The 25,590-nt window shown below is 41.2% G+C and overlaps 1 protein-coding gene across 2 annotated transcripts in view; it reads right to left on the bottom strand.

The window, feature by feature from the left end:
• znf469 (zinc finger protein 469) overlaps positions 1-25,590 on the bottom strand; it is a 160,107-nt gene that overhangs the window by 32,366 nt on the left and 102,151 nt on the right. Inside the window, exon 3 of one of the 2 annotated variants that reach the window (XM_025056117.1) lies at positions 6,827-7,037. The exons of the other annotated variant lie outside the window; for it this stretch is intronic. The gene's annotated coding sequence lies outside the window, so the exon portion shown is untranslated. The remainder of the gene's footprint in view (positions 1-6,826; positions 7,038-25,590) is intronic. 2 annotated transcript variants of the gene reach the window in all.

The following is a 25,590-nucleotide window of genomic DNA, read 5'->3' as shown; positions in this document are numbered from 1 at the left end:
CCTCAGTTTAGTGTGTGGGTGGCAGCTAAAGGGCTCCAAAAGTTGAGCGAGTTCAAACACACACACAAACACACACACACATATACTGTTATAGTCTACTATACTGTTATAGTCTACCAAACCTTAATCACCACGACGACATACGCAACCTTAACCTTTGCCCTACCCCTAACCACAGCTCAAACCAAGTATTAACCCCGAAACGATTTATCGTATTTGTTTCTCACACAAACTTGCACACTTGCAATGAACAGACAATCTTATAAGGGCATTTGGACATCGATTTCAACCAAAACCAGTTGGTGCTTAAAACCGCACCTATCCCGACTTCTTATGTGTTATCTTTACTCTCAACCAGTATCTCAAATATCTGGTTTTGCTTCAAAGGGATTTAGCGTTAGACAGCATGACAAGGGCAATGTTTATGCCAGAAGAGTTCCTAAAGAGATAACAAAAATGTGCATACCCTCCCTTTTCGCTCAAACAGACTGTCAGTGTTTGGTCATGCCAGCTGTTTGAGCTTGACACCAGGTGTGGGGTGTACACAGTTGTCTGACAGACTGCATGGTGTGTATACACATGTCATAAACAGAATCTGAAGCGGAAGCACTGATCACCTAGATGTGCTTGACCTTCCGACCTCAAGGCTAAACTGTTATGCTTTCACTATGTGTAATACTTAAGGCACACAGCCTGGGGGATTAAGGAAACTGCATTGGACAGCGGCCAGAAAAGCAGTTTGTGTGAGTATGCGTCTGAATGTGAATGAGATGTTTGTGTGCGAGTGCTTGTGAGAAAGGACACATGCTCGGAGGCAGTCCTAAAATTTTATGTATTGTTTACGTTTTTTTATATGAAAGTAAACATAAATTATCCAAAAGCATGTTTGTAAGTCTGCACATGCGACGTCTGCGTCCCGGGCTTTGATGTTGACCACAGTCACGTCGTACTGGAGTGAACCTTATACTGAGGCAGAGAGACAGAGTCCCACAGCTTGTGTCATAAACATCTGCCTTTATATATAACTTCTCTCAAAATATACAGGCAGAATTATATGTGTGCTGCAGAACTGGGAAAACTCAGGCGTCTTTGTCAACTCATTTGGAACGGAGCCCTGTGGAATCCTCACAGTACAAACGTTTTGGCCTGACACCCAGGAGAAAACAGAGGAACATCTCTCACGGATTCTTCAGGCCTTTAACAACACTGGTAAGATGCCAATATTTTTAAAAAATCAAGTGCTGATTGCACTTGCAATCAGGCCTAAGGAATCTAGACCTTCAAGACACACATGTGAGTGTTAGAAATTACTGCTATCCCCATACATAATGCTAACAACTGCCTGGATGTTAATGGTGTGCATTGTCAGGTAGGTCACTGGGAGGTCATATTGACACAGCAACTGTCTGGTAACAATATTATCCAGGGCTCCTGTCAGTTCTACGTGGTAGGATTTTGTACAAAAAGTATATGGGATACACCTTTAACATCTGCTGACACACTGTGTCATTCCATCCATCAACTCCTGAAGAGCGACAAAACCACCGTGAACTCCGTGAGCAAATAACGTGCGGCTGTGAGAGTGATCGGTGGGTGATAAATAACTGGCTAACAATTGCCCAATTGCACTAGAAATATTCGGGGTGACAGAGATGGGTGGTTGTAGTTGTTTGAACCAGAGGCACTAGAGAGAACTTGGCAAATACATGTGTGTTTGAAGGCCAAACAGAACTGAAGGCAGAGCCTTAGTGGGGAATCTTACAGTGGAGCCTGATAGTCAGCTGCTGCTGACTCTCCAGTGGGCTGGAGGATTTCAATAAGACACAAGACACAATAAGCGCAGTCATTGAGAAAAAAAGGCCCCCGATCCCTGGTAGGAGGAAACCCCACCTAACTCTTCTGTATTTACGTTTGTAGAGAATACCTATATACGTATTACACATAGTGAGATTAAAAAAAAAGATTATAGAGTGAATCCTCAATAGCACATCAAACAGATCTACTGACTGACAGGGCTAATTAGGGAAACATGACCTATATGACAAAGTAAGACAAATGTGTTATAGTAACAAAAAGCTTCACTATTTAACATGTAATTCAAATATTAGATAAGATAACTGAAAAGGTTGTAGAAATCCCTGCACCAAATAATTACACAGTGAATCCCTGTGGCTTCGCGGTTGCCTCCTCCGTGAACCTGAAGAAGGACATGTCTGTCAACACTTAAAAATAATGTGGTCATCTATCTATGACACAGATCGCTGTGCCATGGATGACAGTCATCAGTAGTCCTCGGCCACGGGCTTTGAAGTTAGACCGCAGCACACGTCTTCTCACCCGGTTCACATGGCTTCTCCCTTTAAATAGAGCATGACATCACACCCTGTGCAGGTCTCCTGGCCCAGGCCCAAAACAAATGTGTCTAAACAATGCCACATCTGCAGCAAAACGCAGCAGTGAGAGGAGAGGGACAGATATGTAGTAGAAGAGGTTAAGAGGAAAAAAAAAAAAAGACACAACAATCCTTAAAGGATTTATCTCTTGGCCAAGAAATGTGGGGTTGTATCTGTGCTGAAATCCACTCTGTCTTAAGGTCATCAGTGTGTATCAAAGTACCAGGAAGAGTAAAACAAGCATGATACTTTGACATAATGCTGCTGCACTTCCCAATACGTTACATCAAATGCATCAAATTTAAATGTGCAACAAATACACCTAACAGAAATGGAATATCATATTAGGCTTGGCTCGCTTTACTTCAGCTTCATCAGGAGGGCTTTAGAAAATCTCAGGCAGTCTGTTCTTGTTGTCACTGTCAGAAGCAATCACAGCGTCTCAGTCTGCACTTAAGCAGAGGACAGAGCACAGAGGCAAGGCGGAAACACACAAAAAAACAACTATCACCTGTCTTTTGCATGCAGCGTCCAGTAAATAAACAACATCTTAGCCGACAGTTTATCACACACCCTAAACACCAAGGATTTCACCAACATTTCACAGACACACTAAGAGTCAGGAATGCAAAAAAATAAATACAAGTTAAATAAGACTTTCAAGTCTACAGGTGGACTTGTGTCAGGGCTCACAGGGAATTTCTACATCTAACCTCAAAGAAAAAGGTGCTTGTGGGAAAACATGCAATTCAGCTTCATGACAGAAGATAAAACTGATGTGAAGGATGTAGACAAATGTATTTATAAAACAAGGAAAAGAGACAAACACACTTCCAAAGATCGTATGGTCTAAATCAGCATTGTACTTTATCTGCAGTTGTCAGCCATCAAATCCTGTTTACAGGACCTGTTCTAGGGGTGTGCCAACAACTGTAGGTGGTCAGTGGGAGTACTCCGGACTGGAGACAGCACCAAGAGAGACTGGTGGAAGACATTACTGATAAAATGTGATACATCATCTTTTTTACACTCTCTTCAAAGTCATTTCAGCCAGGGATACATCTGAGTAAACATGGTTGGAATACACTTCTAACAAAGTACTTGATTGGCTTAGGGAGCTGCGTGACAGATATTTGGTCCCTCTTTTGACCATTGCCTGATAGCAGAGTCACCAAGAGAGAGATGATGGCTCAGTGAGGTCAGCTTGTTGTATTGCAACAAATGAGTGCAGAAAACTAGGACTGACAATGAAGTACTGAAAACATAATGATTTAGATTCCATCTTAAATATCTGAACGTATGAAGACATACCTAGATTTAATATATTTATGCACGGGCATCTTGCCAATGTTTTGCTCTGATTTCAAAAGCACAGGTTTCATATCTGCAGGAATCCCACAGGCCACATCACAAAGGCATTTCTCTGCTCCCGCGGGGACTACAGTGACGTCTAGATGCAAAGCATGATGGGTATTGTTAGTACTGTATGCCAAGCAGTGTACGTTTGACAGTACCCACAAAACACCAATTAAACTAACATCAAAGTCCTTATTACATCCTTTATACAATTTCCTATGCGAACATTTGAAATGTACGCAGAACTGCAAAACAATACAGAAGGACACATTTGTTCATTTTGCAGCGTGAGTGACTAGTAATCATGTGTAAACATAGGTGATGTCATATTCCTGTTTTTTTTTCTACCAAACTGCATGACTGCTGCAGAGTGACGTTGGTGAGGATTTGCTGAGTAGTTTTATTGTCTTTAAAACTGGTTGAGGGTGAAGACTGATGTCTTTAAAGGGGATAAAAAGGAATGATTTTTGTGTGGGGTTTTAACCCCCACATTCCAGTTTCATCTTTCCTTTTCATCCAGTGCATTGTGCCCAGTCTGTGAGGTCACCCCACCGAGATGCCGTTGTCATCACAGGATCCCAATGAATGTTTGCTCAGAGGAGTTGTTTACACTAAGAACTACTGTTGCATGTGTCGGTATTCTCATATTTCTCCCTGCTGACTTACTCACTCGCAACTAAGTTAGTGGCCGACGAGGGAGAGTTCTATGTGGCAGTAAAGCTGGAGTCACATTACCAGGCAATGTGAGAGGCTGAAGGTGGTAGCCGTGTCAGAGGTCACAGTGGCCCAACAAACAAATGAGCCGTCCAGTGAGGTCAACAGACGATGCTTACTTCTGTTGCCCCGAGAAGCCCTAACAACAGCAGCTGCTGGCAAACATGTGTGCGACAAATGTACCATCCGAGGCAATGACAGGGTCTCAATCTACACCATATGGAGTTGCTACACAAACATGACACACAAAGACAGCAGAGAGGGTGGGGCAGAGACTGCATGGGGTGAAGTGAGACAGATGAGGGGAGGCAGCAGACACAATAAAACATAACAAGGCAAATACAAATAGAATATGGAAAGGATTGCTCACATGGGAATTTCCACAACAGAGAGGATCTTTTAATGTGCGCTTGCTGGTGGTCTTGTTACGATGCAAATGCTCTCACAGCTGACAGCAGACAACACCATAGGAGTTTAATGTTATATGATAACTCCCCGCTGTGGAAACTATCCACACTGTAATAAAGCAGGTTTTACTGTGGCTTCTACTGTTGCACTTTTGGGCTTAATGGCCATTAAACTGTCACATGATCACATTGCTCTGGCGGTATATACCACTCATACCCATTTATACATATTAGCCTAATTGACAGACTAGACAAATCTTGCCGTTTCCATAAAGCACCGCTATCTTCCCTTTCCACAAATCCTCCGATTACTTCAGAGCTTATTTGTTGTCATTTACTTCTCAATAATTCCACAGTTCTCAGAGAGTTATTTTGAATGGCTACATTTTGATTCCCCCAGGTTATGCTTCTGTTTTTTTTCTTACAATATTTTCCTCAGTCTTTTTCTCCTCCTCACCAGTTCTGGAAAGTACATTCGCACAGTTCAATGGTGACACAAGAACTGTCTCTCCTTCATGGCAAACTACGCTTGTGTTTTTTCAATCAAGTCCAGCTCCTGTACACCATTCACTTGGGAAACCAAAATTCTCAGGGCCCAGTAGAAACTAATGGAAACTATTTTTTAACAGGAAGGATCGAACAGACCCACTCACTAGAAGCGTGACAGAATGGAGATGTGTTAGTATAACCACAAAAATGTGATGAAAACACAGTGTGCAGGAACATCGATGGGACCAAAGGCCTCAGACCAGAATGCAAGAACCTTAGAAAGTAAAAGGCAACAGGAAGGAGACGAGTGAAACTATACAGACAAATGGATTTCCAAGGGAGTGTGGATGAAAGTGAGTGACTTATAGTCCAGATCTAAATTGCACGGCGGGAAGGAGGAAAGATGATATGAAATCACTTCAGAGCCTGGTGTCACTAGGCTGCAGTGCATCACTGAATGGTTCCTGTCCCTTTGCTAACAGTTGCTAGGCCTATGTGCCTGCTACATCAATCAAACTATCAACAGAGCAAACTGACAACTTAACACATGCCCACACAACACTAGCAATCACTTTGCACCCAAAGGCCAGAACAGAGCATCCCACTGGTTGCAATGGAAACAAACACTGGCAAAGAGTTTCTGATATGCTGAACCAAAGTAAGCAATAATGGTGTAAATCCAACATGTTGAACTGGTCCACAGGATCATGGTCAGTGGACAAGCTGGCTCCACACTTACTCCTCTAATGGGCACAGGAACTTGTGGTTAATCATAGTGTGATATGTCCCGAATAAAACAGACATTACAGTATAAGAGGGTGACATCACTACATGACCATGTATTACACAACACTCCACCAACATATGTATTATATATTCACCTAACCCTTTGGCTGAATGCAGTCTTAGTCTGCACTGATTCAATCACACTGAAGGCAATGCTAACAGGAGAACTCATAATGTTACTTTTTGTCAAAGTTCTGACTTTTTCCTGACAATGACAATGTAATTACATTTTTAGAAAAAGCTTATTAAATGTGTATAAGGCTATCGTAGCAGTACAACAATTGGTGTTCAATAATCTCAAACGGTTTTGCGAATCCGAGTGGATTGTGGGTACTCCTGCTGCACAGAGAATATCCATCTTCTCAAATAGTTTTATGTTAAGAACTCTGTTTCCACACTGGATCAATTCTTGGTTGACTGGATCCCACTCACACTCCCTTAAAATGAAGCTCTTTCGGCATCCTTTATTGTCTATAGTAATATCTGCCTATGCATGCTTATACATGTGCACACACACAAACACACACACACACACACTGAAAGTGGGAGGGCCCTAGACCTGACAACCCCTTCACACTCATAACCACAACCACAATAACCAGCAGAGACAGAGAGACAGTAGAGAAAGTCAGGCAGTCACACCAGCAGCACACATGCGAGGGAGACAATTTAAAGTTTTACCTCAAGAACAGTGCTGTGGAGTCACTAGCAGAGAATGCTTCATAATTGTAGCAGCCTCTCAAGTCCTAATCTCTTTGAATCTCTCAGCTGTAGGAGGCGGGCTCTGAGTCACACAGGAAGCAGAGCATGGAGCAGAACTCGGCACACTTTACAGGCAAATAAAGCAGCGAAGCCACGCAGATCCTGGGCTCGTTCTGTCACACTCTGCCTTCTGAGGATGAAAAGAGAGGACTTCATTACCAGCTGCAAAACCACGCCTCCACCCCTTCAGTCTCCCTCCTCCCGAGCTTTCCTCCCACCCCCACCCTTCCTCCTTCCCAGCCAGTAGCACGCTCTAGGGCCTGTCCCGACCAAGAAAGGGGGAGCAGACCGCCAAAGAAAACCTCCCATCGTGCAGCCTGCCAGCCTTGTGCAGTGCACAGAGGGAGAGAGAGGGAGGGAGAGAGAGAGAGAGAGGGTCAGAGACATAACGATAGAGATGGAGAGTCACAGAGCCGCCACATAGGATGTGGTTTGAATTCATTAAATGCTGTTTGTTTTTAGTGTCAATGTTAAATACACCTCATTTGCTTGAGGCTAACATTGAACAACTGAAGGAGATCGCACACTTTACATGTGTGTAGGTGGTGTGAGGAGGGTAGGCCAACGGGGAGTCACTTAAAAGACATAAATAAAAAAGTAAACTCTGAAAAATATCAATATGACAGATTTAGGGAAAAGTTAAAAAAAGGTATCAAGAGATGATTTTAAATAGAGGTTTCTCAAAGTAGTTATTAAGACTTGATGTAAGAAGGTCACATCAAAAGAATGTGTGCGTGTGTCTAAGTCTCTATGGCTATGTGTGTGTGTGTGTGTGTGTCGGTTTTTTTGGGGTGGGGTCAGTGTCTGCCTCTGCATGTCAGTGTTTTTATAAACCTGTCTCTAAGTCTCATCAACTCTCTGCTAACTACTTCCATCATCAAATGCCAGAGTAAGGATGACACTCTTTGTCCATCCCCAGTAAGCCTAACCCTCCCTCTCATTCCGGCAGCCTTTTCTTTCTTTCTTTCTTTTTTTTAAAACCAAAGTTAACTCTCTACTCATCACACAGGGAATCCAGGCCTAAAAGTTCTAGCTGTTTACTGTCTGTAATTATGTAGGGCTGTGTGCGCTCAAACCAAGGCAAAGCTGCGCACCCTGCCCCTCCAGCTACTGCACACAATCTGAGTTATACCAAGTCTGAAAGTCTGAGTCGGTCTCAGATGAGTAGTAACGAAGATACTTTCAGCAAGGAAGAAGGTTTATTGAACTTCAGACTAACACAGTGTGTGTACAGTACGTTTTTGGCTGAAAATTAGAAGCAGAACGAGCCACTACAGTGACTTCAAGAAATTGAAAAAAGTTGAAAATAATAACTGTGTAATAATTTAATATTTGCCTAAAATTATGTACCGCTGAAGTAGGTCTTATCAGAACCTGAGGGGGTGGGCAGGAAACTGTGGCATTAACACCTGAACAGACTCTCTCTGTGGCAAGTTTGTGTCAAATTTACACAAGTCCACAAAAGGGCAATCAAAGGTTATATAGGCAGCCTTCAGTGTTAGTAGAAGAAGACCAGACCTGGGGTTCAAGTTTAAGACCACTGTGAAGGGCTGGTGGAAACAATAAACACTAATCCTGCAAAACTGAAAACTTTGAAAAAACCTCTGTGGTGATTCACTTTAGTGAGAGAAGAGACTAGATAAATATCTGGAGATTGTTTTTATAAATAAAAATAGCACAAAACTGCCATAAAATTAGACAATGGAAAAAAGTAGCAATTGGTCAGTTATACATTGCTGTTTAAAATTAGAATGGTAAGTTAGTATCAGAAACTAGGATAAAAGATAAAAGTACATTTCCTAAAAGAGAAGCAGTATTTTGTCCAACCACTAGGGGCTGAGATGAGCTGTGCTGCACTCACAGTGATGAAACAGTTGGACTCAAACATCTCACTACCCCCTCCCCTCTGCTGCTTCTGATGAGACAAATATCTGTGCATAATGAGTGAGTGCACAAATGAGTCGTCTGTATATATGACTTATTAGTTTCAAAAATCAATTGCTCTCACATTTGTGTTATAATAAGCCATAAAATTTAGTGCAGCGCGTTCATTATGCATCAGCTCATTGGATGGATTTGAAGTAGCAGATGTTCATTATTCCTGTTGGATCCTGTCACTGTAAACAGACTCCATTCCAAACAAATGTAGACAGAATAATGTGGATACCACATGACCTTGGGCGTACAAATCCGCTTCCCACAAAGGGCTCAGAAAATGCCAAATGTCCTCAAAATGTAAATGACAAGTTTAATGATTTAAAGGATTAAATGCCAACAATATAAAAGTCACTGCACTATGGTTAAACAAAACACTATAAACTATGTGAGTAGATATAGTGGCAACCAGTCTCGAGGAACCACCAGGTACTGTAAGTTGCTCAGTACTGCTAATCAATAACTCTATGGTAAAGCATCAACCGTGACTTCATGTTTAACTCCTTTAACATAAGAATCGCCGTATTCATCGTCCGCTCTCACAAGAGGTTCACAGTAAGAGGTCAAAGTAAAGCCAAAGTCTGTCACCTTGACCTTTTTATCTAAGTGCCAGACATGACACGTGTCTGGGAAGGAGCAGAGAGTAAAAGACAGTATACAAAGCTGTGTAGATATCGATGTTCAACAAATTTTGGGGAAGAAAATCATATTTTGCATTATTTAAAATGATGCACATACCAGTGAACAAGGTGGCACCAAATGAACTGAGAGGAAATCCAGGCCAAGGCAGAGAGGACAAAGAGCAACTTGCAGAATGAATATGGAGAATGTTTAAGCCTAGCCCGTGGGCATATACATACATATCTAGACTTCAATGGCTTCTATTATGCTAGTTTAAACACATACTTCTGGTTCATTCAAGGCATCACAGCACAACTTAATTTCTTTACCCTTAAACCATTCACCCTCTGAGGTGTTTAAAGCACATCCCTTTTATTCTTAAGCAGAAACTGACTCACTAATGTCAACCCCAATAAATGTTTTAGAAGTTTTCCAGAAGTTTTTCTGGCTTGCCTCCGGAATTGACACCTGGCTCAAAAAAAAAAAGAAAAGCCAATTAAAAATGTTAAAAAAAGACTGTATGAACCTACTGTGCAGATCATATTATATATATATATGTATTTTCCTGAAGCTAAATATAACCATGGGAAAAGTTGGGTAAGAAGAACACTCCGCACAGTAGTCTTTCTTTTCTTACAGAGAGACAGTATTTAGTATGTTTTTTGTTTTTTTGTTTTTTACTTCAAAGAAAAAAGGATGAACAAGAATAGCCACAGCAGGAAGACAGTCGGGTCAAATGTCGTGGCCTGGCTGTGTGCCGCAGCGGCTGCTGCATACTGGAGCACACAGTCACACTGTGTTTCAACAGGTCAATTTCAAAACAAGACTTGACACAAGCTGCTACCAAAAATCAAGCCTTAAGTTGCTCCTTTATACAGTATTTACCCAGAGTGGTATCAGTGCTTTTACAGTATGAAAACAGCGCTGCTTTTTTATTCAAGTTGTAAAGTGATATTTGCAGCAACTTTTTGCCACAATTGCTGAGAAGATGTGCAGCAGCAGGGATACTTCAGGTTACGTTGGTGACACACCCAGAGCCCCAATGAAAGACCTTTCCGTCGCCACCGATACTAACTCTCCTGTAACTGTCAATTAAGGGCAGCGAGTGTAGGCGCTGACTACGTATGGTGACATTATTCCATGACTCATTCACTCCTTTACACCTGAAATGTCCAATAAAAACAATTATGTTACAACTTTACGGCAGGGAAAATACAGTGTTTTATAAACACGAAGAGCAGTTTTTGCGATTGCAAAGTATTTGTGTACTGAGAATAGAGACCACGGTTTTAACGGTAGCGGTAGACCACAATGGTCCAACACATCCGTTACCACCCCAGATCTGTCAACCTTTAGGTTCTGGAGCTACTGGGTTGAGTGGCCTAGCTCAGCATTGGGAATTTCACACCTATATCCGCCACGACCAGCAGTGGGCAGATCCCATCACACCAAGGTGTGCCATTTCTGACCCAGAGATTCGGTAGCCATGAACACATGCTCTACCCCAAGGGCAAACATGGGGCACCCCAGTCAGTGTAGACTTAGCAGCATGGCGATGTGTACTCTCCCTGCCATGTGGACTAGGAGTGATGATGTTCCCAGAGCACTATAAGGCTTGGGATGTGAGAGAGCAGAGAATTCTGAAGGGAAATAAATCATCCTCGTGGAGCATTCTTAAAGTCTGGGGAGACTTAACATGACAGGAAATAGATCTCTCAAGTCAAGCTGATTGCTACAAAGTACATATTTCTCTATGCGATGTCAATCACATTAAGATGTGGATCGTGTATGTAAGACCAATAAAAATGTTGGTTACATAACACTACACAATTAGTTTTTCATACTAACACCAGTGTTTCTACTTCAAAGTATTATAGATCCTGTTTGCTTCTGGAAGACACACCCATTCCATTTCTAATCTCACAGACACGGTTGGTGGTATAAATATTCTGCTGAACAGAAACATTTGATAAAGATGAGATAAGGGTAATAAAACTGTTATTTACAGGTTTTTGCTGGGAGATAAAGTCTGTACTCCTGAATTTCTGCTCTGTCATCGACACCCTTACCTTCACCTTTTTATAAATGAGTCCCCTACCATTTACCGACGCTGTGCCAAATGGAAAAAAGATACATGTTTAATGCGTAATTTCATCAGAAAAATCTGGGGTCTTTCCAAATTACCCTTTCATAAAAACATTCTGTCTTTTGGTTGATACCAATTAACCTTTTTGATTTTTTTCCCCTAAGGAACCCCTTTAAATATCAGCTCATTTACTAATAAAGTTCACACAGTAAAAAGAAAAACAACATTCACTCACTGCACTGTATTTCACTAGACTGCTGCTCGAGTCCAAACAGTAATTAACGGTAATTGAAAAGGGACTGGGTGAAAATGTATTTTAGACCAAGAAACATGGTGATAAAGTGACACAGTCAAGTACTACAGGGAAGTACTCGCATCAGTTGCCTTTTTTTGGGGGGGATTTGTTTAAAGCCCAGGTTTCGAACAGAGAAGAGTGGCGGATAGAGCTGCTATTGAACTGCAGCAGAGCCACAGTAAAGCAAATAGACTGATGACCTGGTCCTCATCTGCACAAACAGGCCTTTCAATCCTTTCCCTCACTTTGTCCCATCAATACATCACTCTTCACAGAGACCAATGCCACCAACATTCCCATGTGCCCCCCCCCCCCAAGCACACAGAGAGAGGTGAATGGTGTCTACTGTACCTTGCACCACTCCCCACTCTGTGGGGTTGAAACACATTCTGACAGGCCTGTATTTATGGCTAGTCTGAAGTCACACTGGAATGAATCATGAAAAGGACCAGAATCATCTGACTGGATGTTCATTTACATTAAGTGCCGGTCAGCTGTGTGGAGCTGCGTGTGTGGCCTATGAGGAGACACCAGAGCTTGTTATGTTTGTGTGGGAGTTGAGGATTAAGATAAGCCCTCTAATGAACGACAGGGTATGTTCTGTATGAAGTGTTTATTATCCGTCTGTGTCTTTAAGATTTCTGGTACTTAAACTTTAAACCCTGACGGGGGAAAGAATCCTGGTGGAACAGAAGTGGACACAGGATACAAACGTACTCTTACTTAGTGTATGACAAGGTGAGCTTTACTGTTATGATTCTTTTGGTTTCATAATTATCTTTATTACATACATTTTTTTCATGATTTCAATTGAACTGTAGTCAAATACATTTATGTAAAAAGGATTCAAATTAGTCTTTTTCATGTTTTTTCCTGTTTCTGGAAAACTCTGGAAAGATTTATTAAAAAAAAGATTTATTATTGTAAGTGTGTATCCCTGTGCGTATAAGGTGTGAGTGAGGGGGCGAGAGTTCCAGGGAAATGCAGCTGTTAGGACAAGGAAGGCTGGGACAACTGTGAGGAGGAGAGAGGAGGAGGGAAGAGTCTGCGGTGTCTTTGTAGAGCGTTAGCATAGCACCACACACAGGGAGTGCATTTAATTAAAGCCAATTAAAGAAGTTCATTTATTTAAACTAAGCAATGTTGTAAAACTTGCTCACTCTAAATGGCAACTTCTTCCACCAAGTACAAATTAATTGTGCACCAGACCGACTTTAGAAAACGCCCATTCGGTCGACTGGTTTCTGCCTGGGAAGGCTGAAGTTGTCCCAAAGTTTAGTTATAGGGAAAAAAGATTTTTTTGGCTCATGTCAATAATTTTAAATTGTACCACTTGTATTGATATGACAGTGTGAGTTCTAAAGAGACTTTCTAATAGACCTCATACATTTTGCCCAGATATCAGGAGCAAAGACTATGGAAAAAATAGTTCTTTATGTTCTACATTTGAGATTGTTTTTTTTTTTCAGACGGAGTTTGACCTGAAACCATCCTTTAATTATGAACACTGCTCTATGAAATGTAAAGTATGGAGAAAGCCTCTAGGGCAAAAAAATATTCAGAACTAGGAATGAATTTTTATGACTCTTTTTGAGACCACTTTGGTGAGCAATGGATACTTCTGCTCCATTACACTTAGTCTGTAGAGAAAGAATGGATCAATAATTGTAATCAGTGAGACATATAAAACTGTTCCCATGAACAAAAAACCCAACAACTCCCTGTCAGAATAGGGGCTATTACTGAAAAATAATCCAGATGTGAATGGCTTTTGTCTTAGTTTTTATTTTTCTGGGTTTCTTGCAGGTCACACACACACACATCTCCATGAATCCCCCCAGAGAGCACTGTCTTAGTGGGTGTGTGGTAACAATGGGTGCTGGGGTGAGTTAACGCAGACTCCTTTGGTCCCTCTCCACATAAACCTTTAATATGAGGCCTCCTCAACACTAGTCGACCATTTAAAGGCACTGTACCCTGTAATTGACCTTAAAAATACTTTCTGTGGAGGTTGGCAACCATGTCATTGGCCTTCGGCCCAAGCAGTGGCCGCATCTCCCCAGCCCAGAGGAGCCTGAGAAGGCCTCGAGGCATATATTTAGTGGCCCTCTCCTTCGAGTGGAGAAGGAGATGCAGATAATGCCAGTCTGTGTATAAAACCACTCTGCCGCCTATGAGCGAGTCCATCCCAGTCTCTCCCACGGGATGCGTTTGCTAAGGTCAGAGTCAGGGTGATTTCAAGCCAGGTGATTGTACACCACTGAATGAGACTGACCGGAACCTCCATGTTTAGGAGACGGTCCATACAGAGTTGATGCACATGCGTATCCATGGCTAAGGTTTAGTTAATATAAAGATGAATTTAAGGGGATTTAAAATAAACTGCTCATGTCCAGGGTTTAGCTTAAACAGCTCTCTAATCCATGGCGGGGCCATGGATCCTTTTCTCCTCTTTCCTGACAACTCCACTTCTAACATCCTTCTAACCATCTCTCCTCAACACACATCCAAACCATCTCCACCTCACCTCTGTAACTGATGTGATCTGCTCAGTTCTGGTCCTGTCCATCCTGGTCTCTCACACTGTCTCTGAACAACACGTCATACTGGGTCTCACTACTGTCTTGTAAATCTCCCCTTTAACTCTCCTGTCATTTTTCTGTCACAAATCACCTCTGACACTCGTCTCCATCCATGCCACTCTGCCTTCACCCTTTTCTTCGCCTTTTTTGTGCACTGTCCACTAATCTGGATGGTTGACCCTAGCTTTTTAAAAAATCCCACCTTTACTCCTTGACTGATGGTTAACGTTTCTGGAAACCCTCGGTTTGGGGTGAATACTAACTAATGGATTAGTGTTCTCATTTAGAGTGTGGAGTTTTAGTTTGTCATAATGGCAGCTGCAGATGCTGAAGTAAAATGTGCTTATCTCTCCTGAGTAATGAAGAAAACCATACATGTATTATTATTATCACACACTGCAGCTAAATTTCCGTCTTCAGCAAAGCAGGATGACATTCGTCCATAAGCAGTAAACTAAATGTATCAGGGTTTTCATTAATTTATATTTTACATTAAAGGTCAACCGTCTGTCTTGGTCTCTTAACAAAGCATATGCACAGCACATGAGTGACAAATAGAGTGAAACTTCTGGATACTCCTCCAGATCTGCTACCCCATGTGTTAAATCTGAGCCCAACAAAAACAAAAAACTCACTTTTGATCAGTCATATATAAAAAAAAAGAACTACAGAAATCCACAGATCAGGGGTCCACATGCTCGCTATGGTCATGGTGACAATTCCGCCGACCACTCCTTGCCCATCTGGGCTGCCGGTGGCGCTCTGCCTGCTCTCTGAGGACAGCGAGTTCAGACAAGTAATTTAATTCAGATGAGGTAAAGCAATATTTCCAGATTAATACGAGCCATATCCCTCCAGAACTGTCCTTCCTTTCTTCTTCTCTTTCCTGCATTTTTTATGTTTTACATCTCCAAAAGCGTCTGGCCGGAGATGAAAGAAAGAAGCAGAAGAGAGAAAAATCAACAAGGAAGATGACCAAATTTTATGCAGGTTGACAGAAGACACATTGTATAGCAAGTGCTGGTATGATAATTTATTGTAAGGACTTCATCTTCAATAATCTGAAGTGATCCAATCTTTTTTTTAATAATTGATTTGATAAGGCAGCTGTCTTTGTGCTCCCTACTTAAGTACTTGCCTGGTTGATTCCATGTTATGCAGAATGGAAAGATTTATGGACTGCTAGGCCATCTATCAGTCTATATCATATTGCAAAGTCTAATTCTCAGAATCCCTGTGTTGCTACAAGGCAGACGCTCAGAATACCAAATCCACGCATACCTGTGAAACAATCCACCAGCTGTGGCATAGAGGCCCTCCATACAACCTTAAGCACTTTAAACATTCAAACACTGTCAAAGAAAAATCTCTGAACATATGATGGCTTCCCCAAAACCGTGGCATACGTTATATGAGAGCAAAAAGAATACAGCTGTGTTTAGTGGGGCTTGACAACAGCATCAATAGTTGGGATTCAGGAAGTCACAGCTGTGCTGCAGCTGCTGACTGAGTATGTGACCTGTTGGCTGCATGAGCAGTCAATTCTGATGATAAAAATGCTATAAATCTCATCTGATCTCAGAAAAAAAAAATCTATAGAATCTCAAGGTTCTGATAGTGATCAACGGGATTAGCATTCACAGACAACGGCTAACATCAAGAATTACTTGGCATTTTGGTTGTTGATAAACTTTGTTGTTGACTTTGTTGGGGTTTTTTTTCAAATGCTAATAAGTGAACATTTTTCAGTGCCTCGGGAACAATACCCTATAATTTTGGTTCCTGTGCAGTGCTCCACTTAGTCGTTGATAAAGTTCTTTCTGTAGCATATCTATGCTAGAGTACATGGGGCTGCCAGATTGTCTAGGGCTTTTATGGAAGAAGCATGCTGATGAAGGACTGATGGTGGATGTGCTGCTATGGCCCTCTGTAAGCCTGTGATTATATTTTGGTTTCCTTTTCCTCTAATGACCCCCGAGTCTCTCACTGTGTTCCTGACTCGTGAGCAAATCTCCTGGCATGATGCCACCGGCTAACCACTTCTGCTGATCACTGAAGTTGAATCCGAAGGGAGAGTGTGTGAGTCCTGTGTCTGCTGCTAGTGTTTCTGGTGTACTGGTTTTTTTCTGAATGCTTTTTATTCATGTACCACACTCCATGAATATGATGTCATGTCTTGGAAAGTCTCTCTTCCCCCCACAGTGGATGAATGGTAAACTTGAACATTGGCTTTAAAAGAGAAACGTGAAATTAGCGATGACTCATCCCTGGCTGCTCTGTTATTAGGGAATATATATATTATTATTATTAATTATTTATAATTTCACCAATAATGACCTTAATGAGTGTAAAGTTTAATAATTTTAGACCAAACGTGATTGTATTTAATGCTCTATATATATTCTATATGTATATGTGTATGTGTATGTGTGTGTGTGTGTGTGTGTACAGAAGGAAGCTCATTCACAGTTCCCTGGGTAACTTTAACTTAACCCTGGTGACCTGTGTGTGTGTGTGTGTCCTGTGTATTTACACATCCACTGGTACTTGTGTAGAGGAGGGCCAAAGGACCACACCAGAAGAACAGAAGAAGTTAGTTTTATAAACAACTTTTAAATCAACCACTGTCTCGCAGCAGTGCTTTTCCTAGAGATTTCTAGCCAAAAGCCAATGGCTAAAATATACAGGTTTATTGTAACAGCAGCACACTTAAAAGGACTTTGAAACAGCAGCACTAAGATCTACTACTATTTTCCAGCTCCTGTTTTCTGAATCACAATACAACATTGCTGTATCTAAATTTTTCTGAATAAATAACGTGTCTCAATCAAATCCCCGTACTATTCAAGAACCTCGGTTTCAACATCGTGTTTGATCAATAACGTCTTCGGCTTGCACATTTGCATGAAGATAAGGAGACAATGAGCACATAACCTTAAAAATGTGCTCTTGCCTTGCAGAGAAAGGTTGAGATTTATGTGAGTCCAGATGGCTAGCAGATGGTGGCATCTGACTCGTTTTTCTCATTGGTCATATCATTGCTTACTCAGTCCCCCACTGTGACCCTATGTGTGGTTCTTTACTGCAATGTATACGCTAACCTTTTTTCTCTTACAATAAACCAAGAATCATTTCCCGCCTAAATTAAATTATCACTGAAGTTCAGCAGAACAGACTCATTTGTTAAAAACATCAAAGATTACCTTCAATCTACCTTCAGAGACCCTCAGAAAATATATTATCCAACTTGAAATGACAAACAAGAAAATACTTACATAAGTCTGTCGCCCCCTAGAGTTTTCAAACACACATACTCGCTCTTTCTCTCTTACACAAACATACACACTCTCCAATGTAAAGTAGACTACATTGCTTGTCTGGCACCAGGATTGAATATGGATTTCTGATCACATGCAGGTTTCATTTTATTTAAGTGACAGCTTCACAATTAATAATAATTTGAACTTACATACATCCAAAACTGGAGAAAGTGTTGTGTTAACAGCAGATCTGCTGCAATAAGTTTCCCCTTAGAGACGCCAAACATGTGGTGCCTGTGGGGCTCGAACCCAGGACCCTCTGCAAGTCAGATGTATAAGGAGAGGTGATAACCACTACAATATGGAACCACAGTGTTGCTGGTTAAAGGTTTCCCTTCTGGAAGCACTGTTGTTGGAGGCATACAACTAGCTTTAGCTAACCGGCTATGTTGTGACCAGAGTCTGACTGACTTCTAGCTCAGTCTCTGTTGTGGCTACTTTTTTTTTTTATTAATTCTTTAAGACCTTTTAAATCTTGATTTTTTTTGGATTAGTTGTTTCTGTAAAAAATGTTATAGCTTTTTGCTTACAAACAAAATGACTAAAAGCAGATTTAGTGTAAGCATAGATTACACGTACAAAATATTGACATGTTTGAGGCAGTACTACTGCGATATTGTAGATGTAACAACATTACACCTGCCGCTGAAAGAAGTGAGAAATCTACTTTAGCGAAATGTGCTGAAAGTCAAGACTGCAGTGTGTTGAAAGTGATGAAAACATCACTGCACTTGAGCACGGCTGATTAATACACATCCCTAAATAGGCTTCCCCCCGAATGCGTCATGGCTCAAACCGATACGAAGCACTTACGTCTGTGATGCCATTCCCACTGTTTTCTCTTTTATCAACCGCACATGACATTGGAAGATTCTGAGAAACAAATGAGGCCACTGAAAGTGATTTATCCATCACATCAAAGGATGAAGGCAAGAATCTGGCACATGTGCATTTCATGTAGTGGAGAGAGGACAAAAGGTCGATCCAGCTCCAACTGAACATGAGTCCAGGGCTAAAAGAAACTTGTCTTTAGACCGAAGCAACCAAACCTGTTGTTTTGCATGATCTAAGCTGTTTACCTGGAGTGGAAGCGAAGAGCCGTATGCAACTACTGACTCAGTAGCAGCAGCAATTTAAAGTTAAGAAATCAAATTATACACATCCCATAAAGTGGACGTGGCAGACGGAGACAATTCTACCAACATAAAATAGTCATTAACAGGGGGCTCACCGGAGAGCCCTCACATAATCTAATAAACGTGCAGCCACTGCTGAGTGTTTCCTCCCACACACCTTGAACTGGCATGAGTGTCGCGGTTAATGTTTATGTGGAAACACAAATAAATATATGCTGTAGCCGCTGCCTACGGATGCCCCTTCTCTATACTGTTATCTAATCCCACTCTCAGAGTCTGGGAATGCACCAGCGTGTGGTTTTGTGACACACTGGGCAAACTGCCATGGGGAGTCACCTCGAGGTGTTCTGAGTTGTGCGAGTGCATGTGTGTGTGTGTGTCTGGCGACGTAAGAAAGCGAGGGAGGGAGAGCGAGAGAGAATCTGAGCTAATCTGCTCCACGAAACCACAGCGCTTCAACCACAAGCTGTTAAGCATTTCAACTTTTGTTACAAACACGTGTACACACACAGACATACAGACACAAAGACAGAGGAACAGCCCCGTTACCACAAATCTGCATTAACACTTTGAACATGCTTTGATAATCACAAAGCAGTATTTAAAAAACATCTCATTCAGGTGGCTCCTTCTTGCCTATTGCAGATAATCAAGGAAAACAAGGGTTTGCAGATGATCCACCAAACAAGTGAGATATCACAAAAATGTGAAACATTATGGACTTTGCAAAGAAGAAGGTTTGGAATGTAGCTGTGTAATCGGAAGCCTAGGTTGTGACAGGCAAATAGACAGACCTGCCAGACTCCCTAAATTCTACCTGTCAGAGTCAATAAAGAAAATTTGAAGCACAGTAAACTGAGCAGAGTTAAAGCACAAGTGGCCAAAGACCTAACAAGATGCATTTGGTAATGACAAGGAGCTGATGTTCTCCCAGCATTGTAGTCTATGTGCATAAGTTACAATAACTGGGCAACCAACAGGGAGTCGAAACCCTTTGCATGTGCCTGCTTGTACCTTGCAGTATGTGATAGGATGGGTGTGTTTTTCCTCCCTGCATGAGTTACCTCTGACCTTCTCCCCTCTTGGCGTGCTTGCTTCCCTCCCTGCTGGCAGGCTTTATGACCTCTGCAGCATTATCTCTAAATCATAAGAGTTGGTGAACATAATTCTGCTTTTACTCTGTTTCACTGCAAATTTTATCTATCAGAAAAAATAAACACAAAAAATTATGCAGAACAAAGGGAGGGATAAATGCTCTGAAAGGAATTTTGTTTCTCTAAGATGGTTATGTGCCTTCAGACAGAGCTAAAGGTTGGTGTGGTTGTTAGCAGATAATTATCACCGACCCCAAAGCTCTCTGATGAAGTAAACGAGAAGGTGCCGAGGAGAATTACTGACATTTATTTTGACGCCTCAGGCCCTGAAAACGACAACATAATAAACTTACACGTTTTTGCACGTAATCTATTTAAATGCATAAATAGCATTGATTAAAACAAACAAAACAAAATGTTTTTACTAACATTATGTCTTAACCTATATGAAGTATTTATAGACAGATATACACAAACACACCTGTTACAAACAATTAAAGCATTCCTGATTGCGTACAGGAGCCATACAATAAAGGGATAGCTACAGCATTTCCTAAAGTTTTCTAAAGCATACATATTTCTAACCAATGACGGTTCAGATGACTCCAAACAAACAGTGGAAGATTCATTACAAGCCGACAAAGAAGTCATTAGATGGGGGGGAAAAATCCACATTCCATATACATGCTATCAATCCATACGACTGTCCTTAACAGGGTGTCAATTATTAAAAGATGTCTTCAATGGCATGATGTAAGAGATAAGTAAGTAAACAAAGATAAATCAGCCTCGGCTGATGAAAATCATTTGGATGCCAAGCTGATGCTAAGTCTGTGTGTGTGAAGTTGTGGTGTTTGGTGATAAAGTTGGTTTGTCTGTGGGATCTGATCCCGAAAAGCCTGGTCAACCGACTTCCATCTCTAAAGAAAACAGGAGTGATGGAGGGGTGTCTCCCAACACCGCAGTCAGAGATTAACATACCACAGCAAACACACAACCTCCTGCCCATGGGCCCAGGTTTAAATCCAGGATGAGATGAATTGCCTATAGCTGTTTATCCTACAGATCCCTGGCTCCACCACACACTTAAGTTGTTACTGTAGGCAATTGTTGATCTACAGCTTTACACATTGGCTGTTCAGGCTGAGCTAATGGTAACTGTTGCTAATAAATAGTGAGTTATTGCCACTGCTGAGGAGGCAACATTTTTACCCATGTTTGTCCAAATGGCTTAGAGAAGCAGAAGAAGACAGATTTGGATTGGAGTTTGTATAGCAATAAACCTTGGCTCCAAGAGTGTGTGAATTATATATTGGTAATATTCCAGATTTATATACAGATTAATGAAAAAAAATAATAACAGTACCGTATATGTTTCCGCTGGCATGCAAGTTGGTCCATATCCAGAGTCGTGATTTGTACTGACACTGTGGGAAATGTATCTGCCTTTGGCCGACATCTGCACTCACTCAGTGCTTTTTTAAGCTCGCTCTCTGAAAAGCCAGTGCCAACCTGCAATGTGGCACCTGGCATACTTCAGATATCACAATAATTTTCACAGAAAATCTAAGGCAAGTGCTTGCAAGCGTAAAAATTGAAGAATATAATTCTAGCATCTTTCCATAACCCGAGGCGAGGAATTATTTGAAAGAGCCCATACACATGGCCTGGTTACCACATTTTGACAGCACGTCTGTCATTAAAATTCTAACAAACATTTAATAAATCTTCAAATGTTTTACATGTCCATGCATTTTTGAGGCCGTGTAATGGGTCACACTTTTATTCCAGAAAGAAAAGAAGTCATCCTACTGGATCATACATTAATTCATAGAAGGAAGCAGGTGACAACCTGCTAATGCTAATGCTTCTTTTTACCTTTGAATGGTCGAGTCTACACATATACACTAGGCTGCACCTGGCTGGTATATAATAATCTGAAAAGACACTTTGATTATGTTAAAAACTTGGCTAACTAAACCACCAATTTAATTCAACGCCTGTGTTATAGTAAATACAAGTGAAACAACGAAACCAGATAAGGAGACATTGTAAAAAACAACAGATCTTCAGTTCATTTCTCAGAAACAGAAACAAGTCAGAAAAGAAAATTCTGCAAAGGGGTTCTTGGACCAAAAAGTAAAGTAGGAAGAAAGCCTGATTCGGGGTAAGCAGTCCGCTTCAGAAGTTGAAATTGAGTAATGAAAACCAAACTCTCCAGAGGAGACCCACAGAGGCCATAACACAGGGACACGAGTGAAAAGGTAGGGGGAAACACAGGGACACAAGGGGTAACCTGAGGTAAAACAGTGTAATACAGTGCTGGTTTTTATTGTGACAACATTTACTGGACTACTGAAGAGCTTCTTATATTCTAGTCCCTATGGTCGTTACGCAGCTGGACCAGCATTTGTTTTGACTTCTTTTTCTGCCTACCGTTTTTCAAATATACGTCCTTGTGCATTTGGCCCCTTTCACGCCCAGCTCTTGCCCACTGTTTCTTCTCACCGAAGGTTTTGTAATCAAAACATTTCACACTACATGTATGAGCTTCTGCTGAAATGTATCTGGTACCCTTAGCTCCAAACTTCGTACACCTGGTATTCTGACCTCACTGCCCCTTCCAATCCTATAAATCAATCAATTTCCTTAAATGTCCTTATTTCTCCAAAAATATTACTCAAACAATAACATGGGTTAAAAACCACATGGGCTTGTAAGATATTATTTTATCGCAAAAACTATGAAAAGACTTGCACACAGTCAGTGGAATAGTTTTGTCGGCCGGATTAAAAAGCTGACCGGGCTGGATCCAGCCCGCGGGCCGTGGGTTCCCCATGCTTGAGCTAGCTTATTGTACAGAAGATAATCCAACTAACAGTTTTTATTCAACCTTTATAATTATTTATTTTGTATAAACTTAAAGATCATCTCAGTGTCCTGGCTAGTCTCTGTCTCCTGGACTTTGTGTATGTTAACATTTGACTAATGAAAACAGGAACCTAACTGTATCACAATGTTTTAAAGCACCTTGTTGCAGGTAAGCTAATTTTGAAAGTCTTTTTAAAAGTAAAAAGATAAACTGGTAAGACTGCTACTTTTGCTGCAGATTAGTCAGTGACACCAGACATACTAGATTACATATATACACTTCATATAGCCTTTATACTGGGAGAAGAGTACTGCAGTGTTTAGTTTTATTGGTGCATTTTGAAACACATCTTCAGAAACTCAGCCCAGACCAGACCCCACTGACATGCTATAATAGTGTCATCTCCTTCACTCAGACCTGGCAAAACACACAATTACACTTGCAGGTGGAATGCCACACCTGGCAGCTCTGAGGACAATTTTCCATCCTTTTACAGTGTGATAGTCAGACTGGCACAAGGAGGCAAAGTGGCAGGAATAAGCAAGTTCCAGTCAGTGAGCAGACAGCATGGAGATATGTACAATTAGTGGGTGGAGATGGGCGAAGGTTTGCAGGTTAGGGGGCTAAGTAGATTCACTGCAGATGAAGCACTTAAGAGGAATCCCAAACATTTCAGAAAGGGTGTGCTTTCTGTTCCACCTGAGCCCCACCCTTAGGATTCCATACCACACTATAGAAGCTTTTTAGCTGTCACAAAACATATGGAAGGAAATCTGGACAAACACATGGCCGTGGACATAGCAGTGCTCACAAAATGCAAACGCTCCTTGTCAAAAATGTTTGCCTACTGCAGTACTTATAGTGATGTACACATTTGTTAGGTTCACTAAAGACACACACACACACACACACAGACGTCTATCTGCTGCGTATAATCATCAAAATGTGATGTAAACAGAAAACATCTCAAAAGCGAATCCAGCAGTTTTAAACACGACAGCGAAACGTGCATGCAGCACATATTGTGTCCAGATGAGGTGTTGACTCTACAGTCTGTCTGCCCTTCACCTAGAGTCCACCGCTGACACAGCTCAACAAAGCTTTGTTCACTAAAGAGCTGCAGAAGACAAGGAGAACGTGTGTGTCTTTAAAGAAAATCCGGTTCTAATAGGTTGCCTCTCATGCATTTCCATATCTTGTGTTCTAATCAGCCTTTGTTGAGGTTACATTCACCCCAAAGACTGTTTGCAATTACACAGACATCAATGTGCAAACCGAATGGTCAGAGCACGCGCTCATTAACAGAGGAAAGCTAACAAGCTAGAAAGATGATCTCTGCTCACCTCTGCAGGCTGCACAGTAAACCAAACCAATCCTCAACATCTGATGGGTGCATCAGTCTCCCGTGATCTGGCCTCCTCTAACTTAATTCTCAACCTGCAGTCATCGCGAGGCTCTGGTTGCACTCTACTGTCTGCCAGGCAAAGTGAAGAAGGAGGCAGGAGGGAGGGAGGTAGGGATAAAGGAACAAGTTAGTCCTGCCCCAACTGATGGAAGGCACTTCAAAAAAAAAAAAAAAAAAAAAAGAAAAAAAGGTTTACCGCTTAAACATTACTTCCTCGCCGACTGCAGCTTTTCCACTATTTTTCTTTTCTCATCAGTTCTTTTATTTCCCAGAAAAGTTTAAAGATTTCCTGAAACCACCATTTGTTTTCTTGTTGATCTGCCAACTTAAAAAAAAAAATACAACCACTCTATCATTTATCATTCTCACTTTTTCTTCCCCTAAAACTATCAGAGACCAAATGTCCCCCGTGTGTCCTCCTCCTGCTGCAATCTATTAAAATTTAATGGACTTATTTTGTCTGAATCCCCTTTCTCCTCTCTCTTTCCTGCACACACACACACACAATATGTCTTTAACCTGGAAAATTCAGCAGCTGTGTGATGAGGGAGCAACACCTGCCCTCAGTATGAGTGAGGGTGGGTGTCATTGTAAGGTAACAGATTATATATATTTTTTATATCAGCTGTCCAGACCTGTAGTCTCTTCACCTTAGTCTGTTATAATGATTTTCCCAACTGATACCACCGTGGTTTGAAAATATGCGCCATAGTGGAGGACTCTGGAGAACTCAGGTTGGATTACAGTTCCCTGACTGCGTGTGACGCGGTGTAAGTCAGGGCTCACCAGCTGTGGCACTTACACACATAACGCTTCAACTTTAAAGGTTTTAATAGTCTTGACATTGCCTTTCTAGAATGTCAGGAATGTACGATGCTTAGGCAGCAAGTGAGTTTGTAAAAACACAAACCTACTGGGCGTCACCCCGAGTGTCATGACCTTACCAGAGGAAAGTGTGAAAGTGCTTGAATAACATAAGTGGCTTGTATCGTACTATTAAAATGGGCTACCGAAACATCACAAGACAGTTTTTAATGTAAAAGCTCTGCTCAATTTCTGTTCAATTGGATTTAGTTTATCTCTATTCTTAATTATCATTTTATTTATTGTATTCTTAGTTTTGTTGCTTTAAAATGTCTAATGTGTTAAATACAGAACGACTAATTTAAAATAGACTTATGTTCATGACAGAAAATTAAGGCTAAGATTTTCCTGCTTGATGTCCTCACCAGTTGTAATGAAACTCAACCTAAAGAATCATCACAACAGTAGTCTGTATCAACAAGTATGCAAATGAAAACACATTCTTGAGTCAGTTTGTATTAAAAAAACTCTAT

The sequence above is a fragment of the Cynoglossus semilaevis genome, chromosome 6 (assembly GCF_000523025.1).
Source record: "Cynoglossus semilaevis isolate Cse_v1.0 chromosome 6, Cse_v1.0, whole genome shotgun sequence".
Classification (NCBI taxonomy): domain Eukaryota; kingdom Metazoa; phylum Chordata; class Actinopteri; order Pleuronectiformes; family Cynoglossidae; genus Cynoglossus; species Cynoglossus semilaevis.
Note: the sequence above shows the minus strand (reverse complement) of the source record. Positions and strands in the feature narration are given on the sequence as shown.